The sequence below is a fragment of the Rhineura floridana genome, chromosome 3 (assembly GCF_030035675.1).
Source record: "Rhineura floridana isolate rRhiFlo1 chromosome 3, rRhiFlo1.hap2, whole genome shotgun sequence".
In the NCBI taxonomy this organism is placed as follows: domain Eukaryota; kingdom Metazoa; phylum Chordata; class Lepidosauria; order Squamata; family Rhineuridae; genus Rhineura; species Rhineura floridana.
Window position 1 is genome coordinate 166,400,125 of NC_084482.1, and position 18,334 is coordinate 166,418,458.

At 44.2% G+C, this 18,334-nt stretch overlaps 1 protein-coding gene and 1 long non-coding RNA gene across 2 annotated transcripts in view; one reads left to right on the top strand and one right to left on the bottom strand.

The window, feature by feature from the left end:
- Positions 1 to 18,334, bottom strand: part of LOC133380727 (contactin-4-like) — a 604,583-nt gene that overhangs the window by 399,205 nt on the left and 187,044 nt on the right. The gene's annotated exons all lie outside the window — the stretch shown is intronic.
- On the top strand, positions 11,417 to 17,060 carry LOC133382358 (uncharacterized). The gene is made up of 3 exons (XR_009761922.1): positions 11,417 to 11,448; positions 12,831 to 14,089; positions 15,401 to 17,060. It is a non-coding gene; the product is annotated as an uncharacterized LOC133382358 (long non-coding RNA).

Consider the following 18,334-nt stretch of genomic DNA (forward strand, 5'->3'; position numbering starts at 1 on the left):
TTTGTGTGAAATGAATGGACAGTTTGAGCTGCTCTGTATTCTTCTAAAGATAACTTGTGAAATGAATGAACTGAAAATATAATTAGATTCTAATGGGGCTATCGGTGAGCCATGTTATGGGCAGCCATTGTAAATACAACAACAAAAGCATTGTTGCCACCAGTTGTTTATCATGTTCAGGTGAGCAAACGATGGGTTTCTTGCTTTGGAAGATACAGGAGGAAGAAGATGAACTGCATCAAAGAGCCAATAGTCTCCATCACTGACATAACTGGACAGGTCTAGATGTGCCCAATGCTGGGTGAATAGCAAAGGAGGAAAAACAATGTACGGAGTTCTTGTTTTACTGTGTGTGAATGTGGGTATAAATATACACACAATATTATTTTATTTTTAATCATTAATTACTTAAAAGATTAATTAATCATTAATGAATCAAAAGGAATCAAAAAGCACTCCTAGCACTTTAGGTCACTTGAGCCTTTAGCAACAAAGATGGATCCAGGAGCACCCCCAGAATACAGACCTGCTCTTTCAGAGGGAGTACGACCCTACCCAAAGCAAGCAACTGACCAATTATCTGAACTCAGGAACCACCAACCCACAGCGCCTCTGTCTTGCTAGGGTTGAGAGTTAGTTTATTGGCCCTCAGCCAGCCCACCACCGAGTCCAGGCAGCAGTCCAGGGCTTGCATGGCCTCTTCCAATTCATATGTTACAGTGAAATAGAGCTGGGTATTGTCAGCGTACTGCTGACACCATGCCCCAAATCTTTGATGACCGCTCCCAAGGGATTCACATAGATATTAAACAGCATGGAGGATCAGATAGTAATCCTGCAGCACTCCACAGCACAACTGCCAGGGAGCAAAAGAACAATCACCCAATGCTATTCTCTGAAAATGAGCTTGGAGATAGGATCGGGACCACTGCAAAACAGTGCCTCTGATACCCATATCACCAAGTTGGCTCAGAAGGATATTGTAGTTAGTGTTATAATAATAATAATAAAATTGTATTTGTTAGTCGCCTATCTGTCCGAACTAATAGACACTTTAGGCGATGTACAATAATATAAAATACAATATACAAATCAAAAGCTGCAATCATCAATTAATCTAAAACCATCCTTCAATTAATACATCATAAAAACTAATCCACCCCAGAAATCCCATAGGCCTGCCTGAATAACCAGGTCTTTAAGGCTCGGTGAAAAACCATCAGGGAGGAGGCATATCGAAGGTCAAAAGGAAGTGAATTCCAGAGGGTGGGGGCCACAATCGAAAATGCCCTCTCTCTGGTCCACACCAGCCTAGCTGTTTTGACTGGTGGGACCGAGAGAAGGTCTTGTGAGGCTGATCTTGTCTGGCGGCATAATTGGTGATACTGGAGGCGTTCCTTCAGATAAACTGGGCCGCAACTGTATAGGGTTTTAAAGGTCAACACCAACACCTTGAATTGGGCCCGGTAAACAACTGGTAACCAGTGCAGGTCTACCAACACTGGAGTGATATGGTCCCGGCGACAGCTATGCTTTATCAAGCGTGCCCCACATTCTGTACCAGCTGCAATTTCCGGACCGTTTTATTTTATTTATTTATTTATTTATTTATTTGTTAAGTTTCTATACCGCCCGAGTAGCATAGCTCTCTGGGCGGTGTACAACAGAGAAATATAGATATACACAATAAAATCCAATAAATCAGTGCAAGGGACATGTATATAAAAATCCACAAATCTAAAATCAGTTTTCAAGGGTAACCCCACGTAGAGCGCATTACAGTAGTCTAAGCGAGAGGAGACCAGGGCATGTATCACTCGTGGGAGCAGATGCACAGGAAGGTAGGGTCGCAGCCTCCGTATTCGATGTAATTGATACCAAGCTGCCCGGCTCACTGCCAAGACCTGAGCCTCCATGGACAGCTTGGAGTCGAGAATGACCCCTAGGCTGCGGACCTGGTCCTTCAGGGGTAATCTCACCCCATTAAGCACCAAGTCTAAATCTCCCAACCTTTCCTTGTCACCCACAAGCAACACCTCGGTCTTGTTGGGGTTTAGCTTCAGCCTGTTCTCTCCCATCCATCCACTTACGGACTCCAGGCACTTGGACAAGGTATTCACAGCCAACTCTGGTGAGGACTTAAGTGAGAGATAGAGCTGAGTGTCATCCGCATATTGGTGACACTGCAGCCCAAAACTACTGATGATGGCTCCCAGCGGTTTCACATAGATGTTGAATAGCATGGGGGAGAGGATAGAACCCTGTGGCACTCCACAATTGAAACTAGTATCAAAACTAGCTGAGAGATGAAGTAAGAATAACAGGGTCACACTCCCCCTGTCCTTCTCCCGATAAAAGTCATCCATCAGGGTGACCAAGGCCAATTCAGTCTCATAACCAGGCCTGAACCCAGACTGGAATGGGTCATGATAATCTGTTTCATCGAAGAGTACTTGCAATTGCTGCGCCACAAACCTCTCAATCACCTGTGGGTATTTGCAACCGGGGGGTAGTTGTCGCAAACCAATGAGTCCAGGGTGGGCTTTTTCAGGAATGGTTGGATCACTGCCTCTTTCAGGATGGTTGGAACCACTCCCTCCTGCAACGATGCATTGACCACACCCTGGATATACTTGGTTAACCCCCCTTGGCAAGCTTTTGTAAGATAAGAAAGTCAAAAATCGACAGGACATGTTGCTGGCCACATCATCACAAGCACCTTGTCCATGTCATCAGGCTGCATCAACTGAAACTGATCCCAAGACGTTGCAGCAGATGTTGTACTGGACACCTCATTGGGGACTACAGTAGATGTGGATGGGGTATCAAGATTGCTGTGGAGGCGAGCAACTTTACCCTCAAAGTGCCTTGCAAACAATTCACAGTGGGTCTCCAAAGGGTCTAAAACTCCATTTCCTGTATATGATGTCAACAGATCCCTGACAATCCAGAAAAGCTCCACTGGACAGCTACTTCAGGCTGTGAAGGTGGCAGAGAAGTGGGCTTCCTTCACTGCCCTCACCACTGCACAGTAGGCAGGATTATGATATTTTATTTGTGCCCAACCAGCCTCACAGCACTTCTTTCACCACTTGCACTCTAGCCGTTGTCCAGCCTGTTTCATTGCCCTTAGTTCACTGGTATACCAAAGTGCAAACCAGGCTCCACAATGCTGGAGAGGGTGCTCGGAGGCAACTGTGTCAGGAGCCCGACGCACCTCACTGTTCCACGGCATGACACAGGGTTACCTGTTCTATCTACTGGGAACTCCCCCAGGACATTCAGGAATCCAGTGGATTCCATTAGTATCTGGGGGTGGGCCATCTTAATCTGTCCATCACTCCTGCAGGGGAGGATTGGAGTCATCAGTGTAAACTTCACCAGGAAGTGGTCTGACCATGACAGTGGGATGACATCCACCCCACCATCTCCAGACCACTCCTTCCTGCATCTGGAGCAAAAAACAAGTCAAGGGTGTGTCCTGCCCTATGCGTCGGGCCAGGGACAACTTGAGACAGCCCCATGGTCATCATGGAGGCCATGAAGTCCTGAGCCGGAACACTAGAGGCAGCCTCAGCATGGACATTGAAATCACCCAGCGCTATCGTTCTGGGCTACTCCAATAACACAGCCAAGATGGCCTCCACCAGCTCGGTCAGAGAAGCTGTTGGGCAGCAGGGTGGATGTTACACCAGCAGCAACCCTAGTTTCCTATCTCCTTGGCCCGACATCAGGTGCACCTCACAGCCAGCTCCAACACAGAGTAGTTTCCTGGTAACAGAGATTGAAGTTTTGTAGACCACAGCAACTCCCCCCCCACATCCCTGCAGCCTGTGGTGGTGTTGCACAGAGTATCCACGTGGACAAAGCTGGGTCAGATCAACTCCTCCCAGCTCACCCACCCAGGTTTTGGTAATGCACACTAAATTGGCAACTTCGTCCACAATCAAATCATGGATGAGTGTGGTCTTATCGTGTATCGATCTGGCGTTCAACAACAGAACACACAGGGCAGTGGGCACAGCAGATAAGCAATGAGGAACCCATCCATGAGAGGAGTGGAAGGGAGGAACAAGGCAGAGATAGCATTGCCCTCATCTTCTATGGTAGTTTACCACCTCCCCAAGGCCATACCTCCCTCTGCCCAAGATCACTGAAATTGGGGTGGCATCACCCATGTTCCTCCTTACTAAGAGTCCTCCTAAACACCTGTTATGGACCCAACAAGAGCCTACCAACAAAACCTACCTGAGCCAATTATCCCAATAGTCCTCTAAAAGAAATGGGAACAGTCAGACCCACTCAATATCTTTTACACAGGGCATATCTACTCCCTCCCCATCTCACACCCAAGGAGGGCCAGCATTTTGCCAGTTGCAGACTCTCACTCTGAAGGCATCTGGTGACTTTCTGCTACTGTTCAGTTCACTGCACAGGCTCTCACCCTGCTCAGGAACTACACATGTGCCATACACCCTCCCTGCTACCAATCTCTTCTAGACAGGTTAAAAAAAGCGGGTAGTGCCCTCACCCTCAGGACTCCCCAAGGGGTGCCCCCTCTGGTGTCACCCTTTTGGTAGTAACTATGCCAGCGGCAGACCCACTGCCCAAGGGCAGCCAGGCTTTTATGCCCCCTGACCTAGCCAGGAGCTGATGCAAGAGGCTGCAAGATTGACTGCAGCCTCTCTCTGGAGTCAGGGTCAGGCAGAGGGTCCCAGTTCTTGCAGTACGTACAGGGGACTTCAGCTGTCTCAAGACACAGCAACACAGGGGGTGAGCAAACAAGCATCAGATGCTCTGATACTCACTCCCAGGGCAGGTCTTCTCCAGTCCCCCAATGCTGCAGCTGTTCCCCTTATAAGTTCCCCTTACGGAACTTATTCTTGTTGCTTTTCCCTGACCAACAGTAGGGGTGGGTCTTCCAAGTGTTTGTGACTCTGGCTAGAACAACAGAAGTGCTTTTAAATGAGACTGAGAAGCTGCAGTTTATGAGAGAAGCAGAGACTGAGCTGAAGGGGAAAGGCACCTTTTTGGAGGGTGAGCTACCTTTCTTAAGAATCTGATGTGGCACAGCAGAAATGCTGTTTGTAGAATTGCTATATTGCCTCTCTCCACCTATTTTCGCCTTGCTTTTTGTTAAATAAAGGCAAATATTACTAGGTGAGTATTTCTTGAAATATTCCCTAGTGGTGCCACAATCACAGAAAAGGCCCTGTCTTTCAAAACCACTTGTCTACCACTTGATAGAGGGGCAACTTGAGGTTGCCCAGCAATGATTATTTTTTCTTAATTTATACCCCAAGGAGCTCAAGGTAGTATACATGATTCTCCTCTCCCTGTTTTATCCTCACAACAGCACTATGAGGTAGGTTAGGCTAAGAGATAGTGACTGGCCCAAGGTCACCCAGTGAGTGAGGATCCAAACCCTGGTCTCCAAGCTCATAGTCCAACACCTTAACCATTACACCACACTGGCTCACTGATGATCTGAGCTACCAGACTGGTTTATATAGGGCAAGAACAGAAAATGTGTGACCATCCGGACATTATGGGACTACAACTTCCATCATCCCCGACCACCCATTAGGCTGGCTGGGTCTCATGGGAGATGTGGTTGCACATCTAGGAGGCCACAAGTAACCCATAGCTGGTATAGAAGGCAGTTATCCTGATCCTTTAAAAAAAAATTATTATTATTATTATTATTATTATTATTATTATTGCTATTGCTACTGCTACTGCTACTACTTAGATTTCTTACTTGTGTTTCACCAGAAGCTCCCAGGATGGGTTACAACAATGTAAAAATACAATATTAAATTCACTTAAAACAATTTACAATCAGAAGAATATGGAGAGTTCTATTAATATATACTTGAGTTGTCAAAGGCCAGAGCAAAGAAGTGTGTCTTCAACATATGATAACAGCTATACAATGAAGGTGCTACACACACCTCTGTGGGGAGGGAATTCCACAGCGTAGGGGCTGCCAGAAATACTGCCCTTTCCTGATCCACCACACCTAAACTTCAAGTAAAGTAAAAAAGACAGGGGTGGCATTCAGTCCTAGTCCTACACAGAGTAAACCCACTGAAGTTAATAGACATATTTAACTTAGGTTCATTAATTTCAGTGGGTTGCTCTGAACAGGAGTCTTAGCTGAATACAACCCAGGATATAAATGACTAACTTCCTCCTGGTCTTCAGATGTAAAGGGATTCACAAACACGTCCCAGGACCTGAATTAGGGAAAATGTTTATCTGTTTATTACTGGGACTTAATAAATCTGTAGTTTTATGAAACATGACACTGGAGAAGCATTAAGGACCTGCCCTGCCAGCTGGTGTTTGCTTACATTTTAGGCTTTGCCGTGAAAGGACATTACGCTTGATCTCTTTTAATTAAGTGTGTCTTCACTGCATATTTGCATACATAAGAAATAAAATGAGAAAGCATCTTGAAATAAGAAAGGAATTAGATTGGATAGGAAAAAATACTTTAACACTTTCATATACTACAGTTCACTTTGTCACCTACATTAGCATCACCTGGAGAAAAGGAATACATGAACAGACTTCAAATGAATTCAAATGACAGAAGGCATTCAGAAGAAGGGATAATACAATGCAATATAACATGCAGCTGGCAAACTATGATTCGGACACTTGGCCTATAGACTTTTTTTTTTAGTAAGGGTCCAGATATGAATTGGAAATAAATCTGTTTCCAGACAGAGAAACTCCATTTCACTTTTATTTATTTATTTATTTATTTATTTATTTATTTATTTATTTATTTATAGAATTTATTAGTCGCCCATCTGGCTGGCTGTCCAGCCACTCTGGGCGACGTACAACATAGGCATATAATACCTAGACATTGAAAATCTAAAAACAATGAAGATAAAATCTAGCCCACCCCAAAAGCCTGCCTGAAGAGCCAGGTCTTCAAGGCCCGGCGGAAACTCATCATAGAAGGGGCATGGCGGAGATCATTTGGGAGGGAGTTCCACAGGGTGGGGGCCACAATTGAAAAAGCCCTCTCTCTAGTCCTCACCAGTTTGGCTGTTTGATGGGATGGAGAGAAGGTCTTTTGAGGCTGATCTTGTTGGGCGGCATAGCTGATGATGCTGGAGGTGCTCCTTTAGATAGACTGGGCTGAAACTGTATAGGGTTTTAAAGGTCAAAACCAACACCTTGAATTGCTAGACAGGAACACCTGATTTGGGCGTCTAAACAGCAGCTTGTTTGCTCCTCTTTCTTATTGAAATGCAGATAATTTCTAAAATGTGATGTAGCTCATCATTATCCTTACCAAAAACAGAAACACAACAATGGTGACAACATAAGAAGATAAGAAATGTCTGCTGGATCAGGCCAGTGGCCCATTTCGTCCAGCATCCTGTTTTTACAGTGGCCAACCAGTTGTCTATGGGAAGCCCACAAGCAGTATCTGAGCACAAAAGCACTGTCCCCTTCTGTGGTTTCCAGCAACTGGTATTCAAAAACATACTGCCTCCGACCATGGAAGGAGAATATTGCCATAATGACTAGTAGCCCTTGATAACCTTAAATGTAAATGTACTGCCTTCAAGTCAATTCCGACTTATGGCGACCCTACGAATAGGGTTTTCATGAGGCTGAGAGGCAGTGACTGGCCCAAGGTCACCCAGTGAGCTTCATGGCTGTGTGGGGATTCGAACCCTGGTCTCCAAGCTAAGTTGGTGGCCATCACCACCTCTTGCGGGAGCAAATTCCACAGTTTAACAATCTGCTGTGTGAATAAGTGCTTTTTTCCCTATTATTTTGTTATTTATTAAACTTTTATCCAACCCTTCCTCCCAGAAGGAGCCCCAGGCGGCAAACAAAGAACAACACACTGAAAACATCTTAAAACATCCCAAATACAAAACATATTAAAAAACATATTTTAAAAAAAATATTTTAAAACTTCTTAAAAAGCAATTCCAGAACAGTCATAAAGTGGGATAAGGTCTCTACTTAAAAGTCTTGTTGAAAGAGGAAGTATTTCCTGAAACTTCCAACATGCTACTTCATCAGATGTCCATGAGTTCTAGTGTTATAAGTATTTCTCCATGTCACACATAATTTTATACACTTTTATTATGTCACTTCTTACATTTTCTCTAAACTAAAAAAACAACCCAAATGGTGTACCCTTTCCCCACAGAGGAGTCACTCCATCCACTTGATCATTTTGGTTGCCCTTTTCGACACCTTTTCTGAACTCTACAATATCCTTTTTGAGGTGAGGTGATCAGAACTATATACAGTATTCAAAATGCAGTTGCACCATAGATTTGTATAATGGTGTCATGATATCAGCAGGTTTATTTTCAATTCCTTTCCTAATGATCCCTAGCATAAAATCTGCCTTTTTTCACAGCTGCCACATACTGGGTTGACATCTTCATCAAGCTATCCAACTACAACCCCAAGGTCTCATGCCTGGTCAGTCACTGATAGCTCAGACCTCATTAGCATATATATGAAATTAAGATTTTTTTTGCCCCAACATGCATCACTTTACACTTGTTGACACTTAATTACATTTACTATTTTACCACTCATTAACTCAGTTTAGAGAGGTCCTTTTGGAGCTCTGTGCAATCCTTTTTTTTTAACCATCCTGAATATGGCAGGGAAATGGTTTCATTCTCTCTGGTAATAAATGAATAGTGTAAGTGCTCTGCTAGACTGGTGCCACAAGTGATCACAATTTTATATGCTAAATATATTAGTCTATTCTAGATTCACCATCCCAACCACATAACTATCCCATAAACATTGAAGACTACGGGTGCTTCCACACAATGGTTTAATGTGGACTCAGCAGTGCTCATGCATGCAAGTTTAGCAGAGCATCTACAGGACGCCATACTCATCAAAATGCCATGTCATATTACTTTCCTATTTCTACTGTTTACATGGAAAGCTTGATAAGTAAAAAAGACCCATATGGAAATGGTAAATTTTTGCATTTTATATGCATTTTAATCGAAAGCACAACTGCCAGGCAGTAAAATCCATTGATCTGAATCTTTCTTCTGAGTAATCATGATTTGTTTACTTATGCATGATTAAAACTGATGGCCTCTGATTGGTTGCCGATGCTTACCAGGTGGGGGGCAAGGTGCTGGTGAGACTGGTGCAGTGCATACACACCAGTGGGGCCAATCCAGGGCTCCCAGCAGAGCATTTGCACCATACCAAACTCACCGTTGTCCTACCCTTCCCCCTCTATTTCTGAGTAAGCAGTAACAATGCGACCAATCAGAGGTCAGGTGAGCAGTGGTGCCCCAACACCATTAAGAACATAAGAACATAAGAAGAGCCTGCTGGATCAGGCCAGTGGCCCATCTAGTCCAGCATCCTGTTCTCACAGTGGCCAACCAGGTGCCTGTGAGAACAGGATGCTGGACTAGATGGGCCACTGGCCTGATCCAGCAGGCTCTTCTTATGTTCTTATGTTCTTATGTTCTTAATGGTGTTGGGGCACCACTGCTCACCTGACCTCTGATTGGTCGCATTGTTACTGCTTACTCAGAAATAGAGGGGGAAGGGTAGGACAACGGTGAGTTTGGTATGGTGCAAATACCATTAACTCAGTTAGTTAGTTGTCACCACTAACAAGTTAGTTGTCACCACTAACTTTAGTGCAGTGTTTTTCAACCTTGGGTGCCCAGATGTAGATGAACTACAACTCCCAACATCCCTGACCATTGGCCATGCTGTCTGGGGATGATGGAAGTTGTAGCCCAACAACAACTGGGCACCCAAGGTTGAAAAACAGTGCTTTAGTGGGATCAGGACAAGAACAGGGAAATATCACTGCTAGTCTGATAAAAATACATCTATTGTGATCCATCAATAAATAAAATATAATCTACATAATTAGGAGTGGGCAACTGTGCTTGATATTTTTGCAGCAACTCTATATATCTCACTATAACCATTCTAGACTGCTCTTTATCAAGGAATAGCCACCTCTACAGTTCACCACACTGGCCCCATGTTGGGTTGATTTAATGGTGTATGAAAGTACCGTTAGAAAACTAATTTACTTCCTGTATTCCCCATAGTTGTTCCCCTGCCCTTTTTATGCAGCTGATCCAAGTTCCCAGTCACAAAAGCAAAACCTCTTTAAAACCAAAACAAATACTAATCTTAAATTCAATGTACCCTGACAGCAAATAAGTTCGCTGTGCTTATTTCAGCATGAATAAAAAGCCTGCAAGGAGACTCCTATATAAGAGTATATTTACAAGTTCCATTACCCACTGGAGAGATTGATGTTATAATAAAAAGCCTTATGTATGGATTTCTCTAATGTTTCTTATCAAACAGCTTGTACTATCTTGGCTTATGTATTCAATTTAAAATAACTTTTCAATAAATGCTTGGGAGCTAGAGGTCATTTTTGCTTACTTTCTTTTTTTTGTACATGAGTATGTTTACACTCTTCCCTAACCTTGGAATTATCAAGACATGTTTGTAGTTTAGATGTGCTTTATAGTATTAACCTATATTAAATACACACCTAATCAGCATCAAAAACTAACAGTTTGTTGGCTCCATTATGCAATTAATTTTTATTACTATACAGGGTAGCAATATTCCTACTAATCTCTGTAAACATAACCACCACAACCACCACTGAGAGGTCCCTGAAACTATTTTCACTATTTATATTCTTTATTAACTCGCTGCTTGTTTGTATTTCATGTTTTTCAACTAAAGCACAAATAAGGCATTTCTTATTATGGCTTAAAAAGAACGTTGACAGGTTCCCTTTTGGGGACACACCTGTTTTATTGCAAACAAGGCAGAACACTCCTAGAAAATGCAGAAACGGAATAGTTATATAGCTTAGTATATGTATGTATGTATGTATGTATATGTGTATATATATACACACACACATACATACATATACTAAGCTATATAACTATTCCCTGTTCTATGTATGTATGTATGTGTGTGTGTATATATATATACATATACATACATACATACATAAAGAATGCCTACAAAAACAAAGGGGACAAGTCACAATTTTAAACATTATTTCTGAGCAATTAATGGAGATAACAATTTCTGTTTTGGCTGAACTGCTAATTAGTAGACTGCAGTTCATGCCAGAAACTATTTAGAATTAATTCAACACTGCAGAAGTAATTATAAAATTATTCAGGTTCAGAAGGTGAATAAATTGAAGTAATAGTTGTAAATTAGCCCTGTGGTCTGGAATTGCTTTTTACAAGTTGGAACTTCTGCAAGGCATGGGAGAGATAGAGGAAGGGAACATGTCTACCCAGCAGGTAGCTGTGACTCTGTTGGAGCTGCCCAGTAGTGTAGTGGCAAATTTAGAAGTCCAAGGTCCCTTCATGAGTCATCTGGAGTGGCCTCACAGACCAAATCTGACAGGTTGGTGCTTTGGAAAGCGCAGAGCACAGGGCTAGCAAAGTGGTTGTTTTTCCTCTCCCCATGGAGGGTGGGGACAAAGAAGGTGGTATTTTACAGGCCTTGCTGCCTGCAAGAAAGGCACCTCTCCCAGCTGATCTGCAAAAAGCAGGTTTCTTCCCCCTGCCTTTTGCATATCAGCTGAGAGAAGGCCTGCTCTCACACCGGATGCCTGTAAAATGCAAGGGGCATTGCGTGACAAGTGTTTCTTTCTCTTTACACAGACTCACTGCAGCCAAAACTGAGGGTGCACAGGGGGAGGGAGGAAGGGGGCTAAGAAGAGTGAGTGGAGAGCGAGGTGAGGTGGCACTTCCTCACAAAGAAGGGGGCAGAGGAAGGCTGAAGAAAGGGAGAAGGAAGGCTGCCTGTAAAATACAAGGGGAATTGCTTGTCAAACAGTTCTTTTTCCCTCAGTTGTGCTTTTTGCAGATTGTCTGTGAGAAAGTGGGAAGGGGGAGAGAGCGAGAGCCTCATGGAGGGTGAGGGAAGACAGAAAGAGCAAAGGGCTAAGAAGAATGAGGCTGCCTGTATTTTACAAGGGGAAGAAACCTGCTTTTTGTAGATCAGCTGTGCGAAGTAGTTCTGTCTTGCATAGTGATATCTGTAAAATATCCCCTTTTCTTAGTCCTTTGTCTCTCTCCCCCCACCCTCCACTTTCTCCCAATCTTCAAAAAGCACCACTGAGGGAGAAAAAAATGCTTTACAAGCAATGCACCTTATATTTTGCAAGCACCCTTCCTTCTTTCAGCCTCTCTGTGAGAAAACGCTGCTTTGCCTCACTCTTTGCCTCATCCTCCCCCCCCCCCCAGTGTGGCTGTCTTCACGTACCCTCCACGTTGGCTGCTATGGGTCTGGTGGGGCTCTTTGAAAGCCCTTCCTTTTAGTAAGATTCTGATGCAAACCCCATCTTAAATCAGGCTTAGCTGTCCCTCCTCTTCTCAGTAAACTTCTCTCTCTTAACTCCTGCTGACTCCCTATGTTTCTCTCCTCTCCACAAGAGCATACAAGGAAATTCATACAGACTGCTGACTAGCTGTAGTGAGTCCTGACTTTGCTGGATTCTCCAGCTCTCCTAAGGCACGAAAATGTTCAGGAAAACCAGGTTATGTAGGGGAAATCAGAAATATATGATTCTCAGTGCTTAGACAAATTACACCCTATGCTTTTTCAGAATATGTGAATTGTTAACTTTTAGAGCAGAAAAAGTTTCCTCTAAGATGCATGGAGAAAGCAAAGCACAGGTAACACAAAATTCTAAAGCTATAATACAAAGGAACCCTGCACTCCTAATATAACAGCATTGCAATGGAAATCTGGAAATTCTTACTGTGAATTTCTATTCCCAGGGATTCCTGGAGGACAGTCATTGGCCTCAGGATGGTGCCTCCCTCTGGGTCAGCAGATAGGGTCCACTTCAGATGACCTCACCCTGGGGGGCCATCCCATTGTCTCCATACTGGGTAGATGAGCCAGGATCAGCCCTCAACCCCCTTGACAGCTCCATCCACGGCTAGCAGACCAACTACTGGTTCCCCCATAATGACAGAGTTGAATAAAAAACAGGACAGAAACAGCCCATATAGCTCATAGGAACCGCCTGGTTCTAGAAAACATGAAAAACAACAGTAACAAATAAACTGCCAGGAAATCCCTTGGTGGCCCAACTACCAACCCACATGAATGGCGCTGGCAGAAGACACTCAGACAGATAGACATGACCAGACACCTGGAATGAAGAGGTGGGGACTGTCCTCCTGGAACCCCTGGGAATAGAAATTCATGAGAAGAATTTCCGGTTTTCCCCAGAGTATCCTAAAGGCCAGTCATTGGCCTCAGGACATACCAGAGCCCCTACAACTGGGTGGAATTCCAGAGTACCAGCCATGTCTGAACCAACCTCTGTAGGAACTTCCAACTGAAAGCTGCATCAGCAAAAGCCCAAAAGTCAACCTTATAATGTTTAGAGAAGGTGTGCATGGATGCTCAAGTAGCAGCCCTACAGATGTCCAGGATAGGGAAGTTTCCCTCCACACCACTGAAATTGAAGCTTCTTTCAACAAGTAAGCAGTTAAATGTCCAGATAGGAGTTTCCCCAGAGCCTGGTAGGATCAGAAATTGAGGAGGATAAAGCTTTCCGCCCCAGGACTGTCCCCCCAAAGGATACACACAAAGCCTCAGCTTCCTAAAAAGAGATGTCTTACCCAAATAGAACCAAAGAGCTCTACACACATCTAAAGTATGCCAGGCCTTCTGCCTAGAAGAAGGATTCAGACAAAAAGACAGTAGAACCACCTCCTGTGACCTATGAAACGGAGAACTTTGGGAATGAAAGAAGGATCTGTTCTAAGAACCACTTTATCCTTATGAAAGACACATAAGTGAGCATGCAAGGAGAGAGCCCCGAGCTCAGACACCTGACGAGCTAACGTGATTGCCACCAGAAAAAACCCTCTTCAGTGTGAGAAACCTCAGTTCAAACGTAGCCAAGGGCTCAAAGGAGGGGGGGGCATGAGCACTGTCAAGATCCAATTGAGGTCCCAAGTGGAAAAGCAATGAACCACCAGGGGATTCTTCAGGCTTACACTCCTGATGAACCTTCTAAAAAGTGAGTGTGAAGCTATTGAGAAATCTCCCTTACACCCCAAGACACTGCCGATGTTCACTGCTGCTTCATGTTTAAGTGTTATTAGTGCTCAGGCCCTTGTCTAACCCAGACTGAAGGAACCCAAGAACATCTGCCATGGCCCTAAAAGAAGGGTCCCTCCCCCTAGCCTGACACCATGAAAGAAAGGCCCTCCATGTAGAACAGTATGCCTGGTTAGTGGAAGCCATTTGAGAAGCTAGAATTGTGTCCAGTACTGCTCTCAAATATCCCAACTCTGTCAACCAGAGCTGCTCAGCCACCAAGCTATCAGTCAGAAGAGTTCTGGCCTGGGGTGAACCACAGGTTCCTGCCTCAGCAAGTCCTTTTGAGGAGGCAGGAATCAGGGATATCCCAGGGTCAGATGCAGGAGTTCTGGGAACCACTGTCTCCTTGGCCAGTAGGGGCTATTAGAATCACCTCTGCCCTCAACAGCCTGATCCTCCTGACCAGTTGTAGCAGGACACTGAAGGGTGGAAAGGCACAGAGCAGACCCACCGGCCAAACCGCCAACAGGGCATCCACCCCTTGTGTCCCCTGAGACTGGTAATGAGAAAAGAACCGGTCATCTTGGGTATTGTGTGGATTCTCAAAGAGGTCAATGACTGGAACCTCGAACCACCTGGTCACCTGGTGGAATACCTACAGATGTAACTGTCACGCCAAGCCACACACTATAGTCCAGCTGAGCCAATCTGCTGTCACATTCTGGAGCCCTACCATGTGCTCTGCTCTCAGGGATGCCAAGTGTGACTCTGCCCAGTGGAGGAGGCAATGACCCCCCCCATCAGGGACCTCAATCTTGTATCTCCCTGATGGTTGATATAGGCTTTGGTAGAAATGTTGTCCTCCGTGGCGAGAGTGGTAAGCGGCGGTAACGCAGCCAAAGCTCTGCTCACGGCCGGAGTTCGATTCCAACAGAAGGAGGAAGTTGTATCTCCAGTAAAAGGGGTCGAGGTCTATGCAGCCTTCCATCCATCCGTGGTCGGTAAAATGAGTACCTGGCATATGCTGGGAGGTAAAGAAAGGCTGGGGAAGGAACTGGCAATCCCACCTCATATATACGGTCTGCCTAGTAAACGTCGCAAGACGTCACCCTAAGAGTCGGAAACGACTCGCACTATAAGTGCAGGGACACCTTTACCTTTACCCTTAGAAATGTTGTCAGTCCTCAGAAGGCATGGCAATGCTTGATGTGCAGTGCAAATGCCAACAGTGCCAGTCTCACTGCCCACAACTTCAGCTAACTGATACTCTGCTTTGTCTTGCTGACAGACCACACTCCCTAAAACACGTGAGTTTCCAAGTGTGCTCCCCAGGTGAACATGCTGGTATCCTTCATGTAAACTCTGCATACTGGAACGCGCCAGCTAACCCCTTGTACCAGCTGCTGGGAGGCTAGCCATTACTTCAATTGCCGATGGAAGTCCAGTGAAATTGGAATCATCATGTGCCTTGCCTTGGAAATCTGAGTTCACCAGGTCCTGACAGGAGATCATCATGCTCTGCAGTTTGGACAAGGTCATCAGGCCCATCAATTCTGAGGTGATCACTTGCTTGAATCTTGGAAATGTGTCCGTCAGTAAGCCTTCGTTGAAATGTCCTTGAATCTACCTGTACCCCAAAATGAGTAATCACCTGTGTTGGATCCAAAGCACTCTTGTTCATGTTCACTACAAACCCCATATCTCTGAAGACATGCTAGTGTGGTGTCCACATCCTCCTTGCACTGATTCTTTGATGGTGGCCTGATGAGCAGATTGTCAAGATAAAGATGTACCTTCGTCCTCAGGTGTTCCACCAGAACAACTAAGACCTTGGTGAAAACCCTGGGGGAGGTGGTGAGCCTGAAAGGGAGAGCGCTATACTGGTAGTGGCCTTGACCATAGCTAAATGGCGAGTACTGTCTGTGTTTCTTTTGGATGGGGATGTGAATTTAGGCTTCTGAAAGATGTATGGATGCCATCCAATCATTCTGATTGATGACCTCTGAAATGGACCTCAGTGTTTCCATCCAGAAACATTTGTAGGCCAACTTCCTGTTTAGCCATTTGAGATTGAGGATGGCCCTGTTAACCCCATTTTTCTTCGGGACCAGGAAGAAAATGGCCGAAAGTATCCAGTATGTCCTTCAACACTTCTAGGTTAGACACCCAAGCACTATCTGGCTTTCTAAGAGGCCAATGAAAAATGGTTATACTACATACCACCTTAGTAGGAAACAAGTTCTCCTGTCAAGTCAAACCAACACCAGATGTTTGCTGTCCTGAATATTGTTTCTTAATTTCATCTCCCAGCAAATTTCTTTCGTGCAGTGCTGGTTCTGGATTGGATTGTTGGCTGGATTCTCACTGGAGGGCGTCATACCGTTCATCCAGGAGAATTAGATCTGGGTTTGATAGAGTCAAGTTACAGTCCTCAGTGATATTTCCAAAAACATCTTCTCTAGGTTAGTTGGCTATTATAGTCTCTGCGTTGGGCCCCTATCCAGCATTATCTCTTCCAAATGCCAAGAAGCCTGAACTTTAAAAAGGGGGGAATCAGTAGAAGCTCTTCTGGCACCCCAAAACTCAGAATCAGCAGCTTGAAGATCAGCTGGGCTGCCTGAAAATGCATTGGGTGGAGCCGCTCTTATTATTCCCAATTCTATCAGGGCAGCTATTGATTGAAGTATAGCTTTCAGACCAGAAATTTCTTGTTTAATGGAAGATAAATTGCTGAAAATATTTTGATTAGTTTGAGCAGAAAGGAAACACTGGTCTCTTAAATATTTGAATATATTCTGTACCTGTTCACAACTTAGCTTGCCTGCGTCCTTTGTGGGTCTTTCCTGAGGACTTGTGATATACCTGGATGGAGTAAACTTTACATTTTCTTGCAGCAAGCCCGTTTAAGTCCTTTTCCAGAAAATCTGGGTCCAGTGACCAATTGTCAATCTCCTGTGGATCCTCCTTGGAATCCCAAGGCATGTTGTTCAATAAAGTTCTTTCACTACCTTCACCCAGGTTAACAGGATTATTGGGAAAGCCCAAAGTCTAAGGCTGTTCAGAGAGATCCTTTCACTGCTTTCACCCATGATTATCAGGGTTATTGGGAGAACTCAAAGCCCAATCACATCATGTGGAGCAGTTGGGGCTCAATTGCTGAAGATCTCTAGCTGGGATACAGTAATCCATAATCTATTTCTGTGTCTGTCCCTTTAATGCTGAATTAGCCAAAACCCAAGCTTTTTGTGCACGAGTATGAACCATTGTAACAAACTTATCAAGCTCAGCACCCGCTGACTAATTAAACACAGAGGATAACAATGGCTTTATAAAAGATCATACAAAGTTCATACAAGATTATACAAGACCTGAAGCCAAAGTTCTTCCAATGCCTGCTGTGCTCTGAAAGTTTAAACAGCTCTGTTAGCAGCATTCAGTCTGGGAGCACCATAACTGCTCCAAAAGTCTGTAGTCATCCCCCGACATCAAACAGCAGATATCTAATCCAATAAGAAACAAGCAGCCTTGAAGAAAAGCAGAGGGAAATCCCCACAAAAGTGTAGCTGAAATTTCAACTAATGAAAACATTTAAACTGTAAAAGTAGTAAGCGTAGGGAAATTTAAACAAAGCTCATGACTCAGAGCTTCGAAAACAATTATCACTCCGTTTGCCATCTTGTTCAGGGATCGGATTGGGGTGGGGATGTGGTTTGGCTGTTGTTGTTATGTGTCTTCAAGTCAATTTTATTTTATTTATTATTTGATTTATATCCTGCCCTTCCTCCCAGCAAGAGACCAGGGTGGCAAACAAAAGCACTAGAAACATTTAAAACATGATAAAAACAGACTTTAAAATATATTAAAACAAAACATGGTTAAAAACATTATTTAAAAAAAAACACTTTCAAGACATCTTTTAAAAAGGTTCAAAACATTTTTTTTAAAAAGGTTTAAAAACATATTAAAAAGCAATTCCAACACAGACACACACTGGGATAAGGTCTTAAAAGGCTTGTTGAAAGAGGAAGGTCTTCAATAGGCGCCGAAAAGATAACAGAGATGGCACCTGTCTAATATTTGAGGGGAGGGAATTCCACAGAGTAGGTGCTGCCACACTAAAGGTCCATTTCCTATGTTGTGCAGAACAAACCTCCTGATAAGATGGCATCTGCAGGAGGCCCACACCTGCAGAGCGCAGTGATCAACTGGGTATATATGGGAT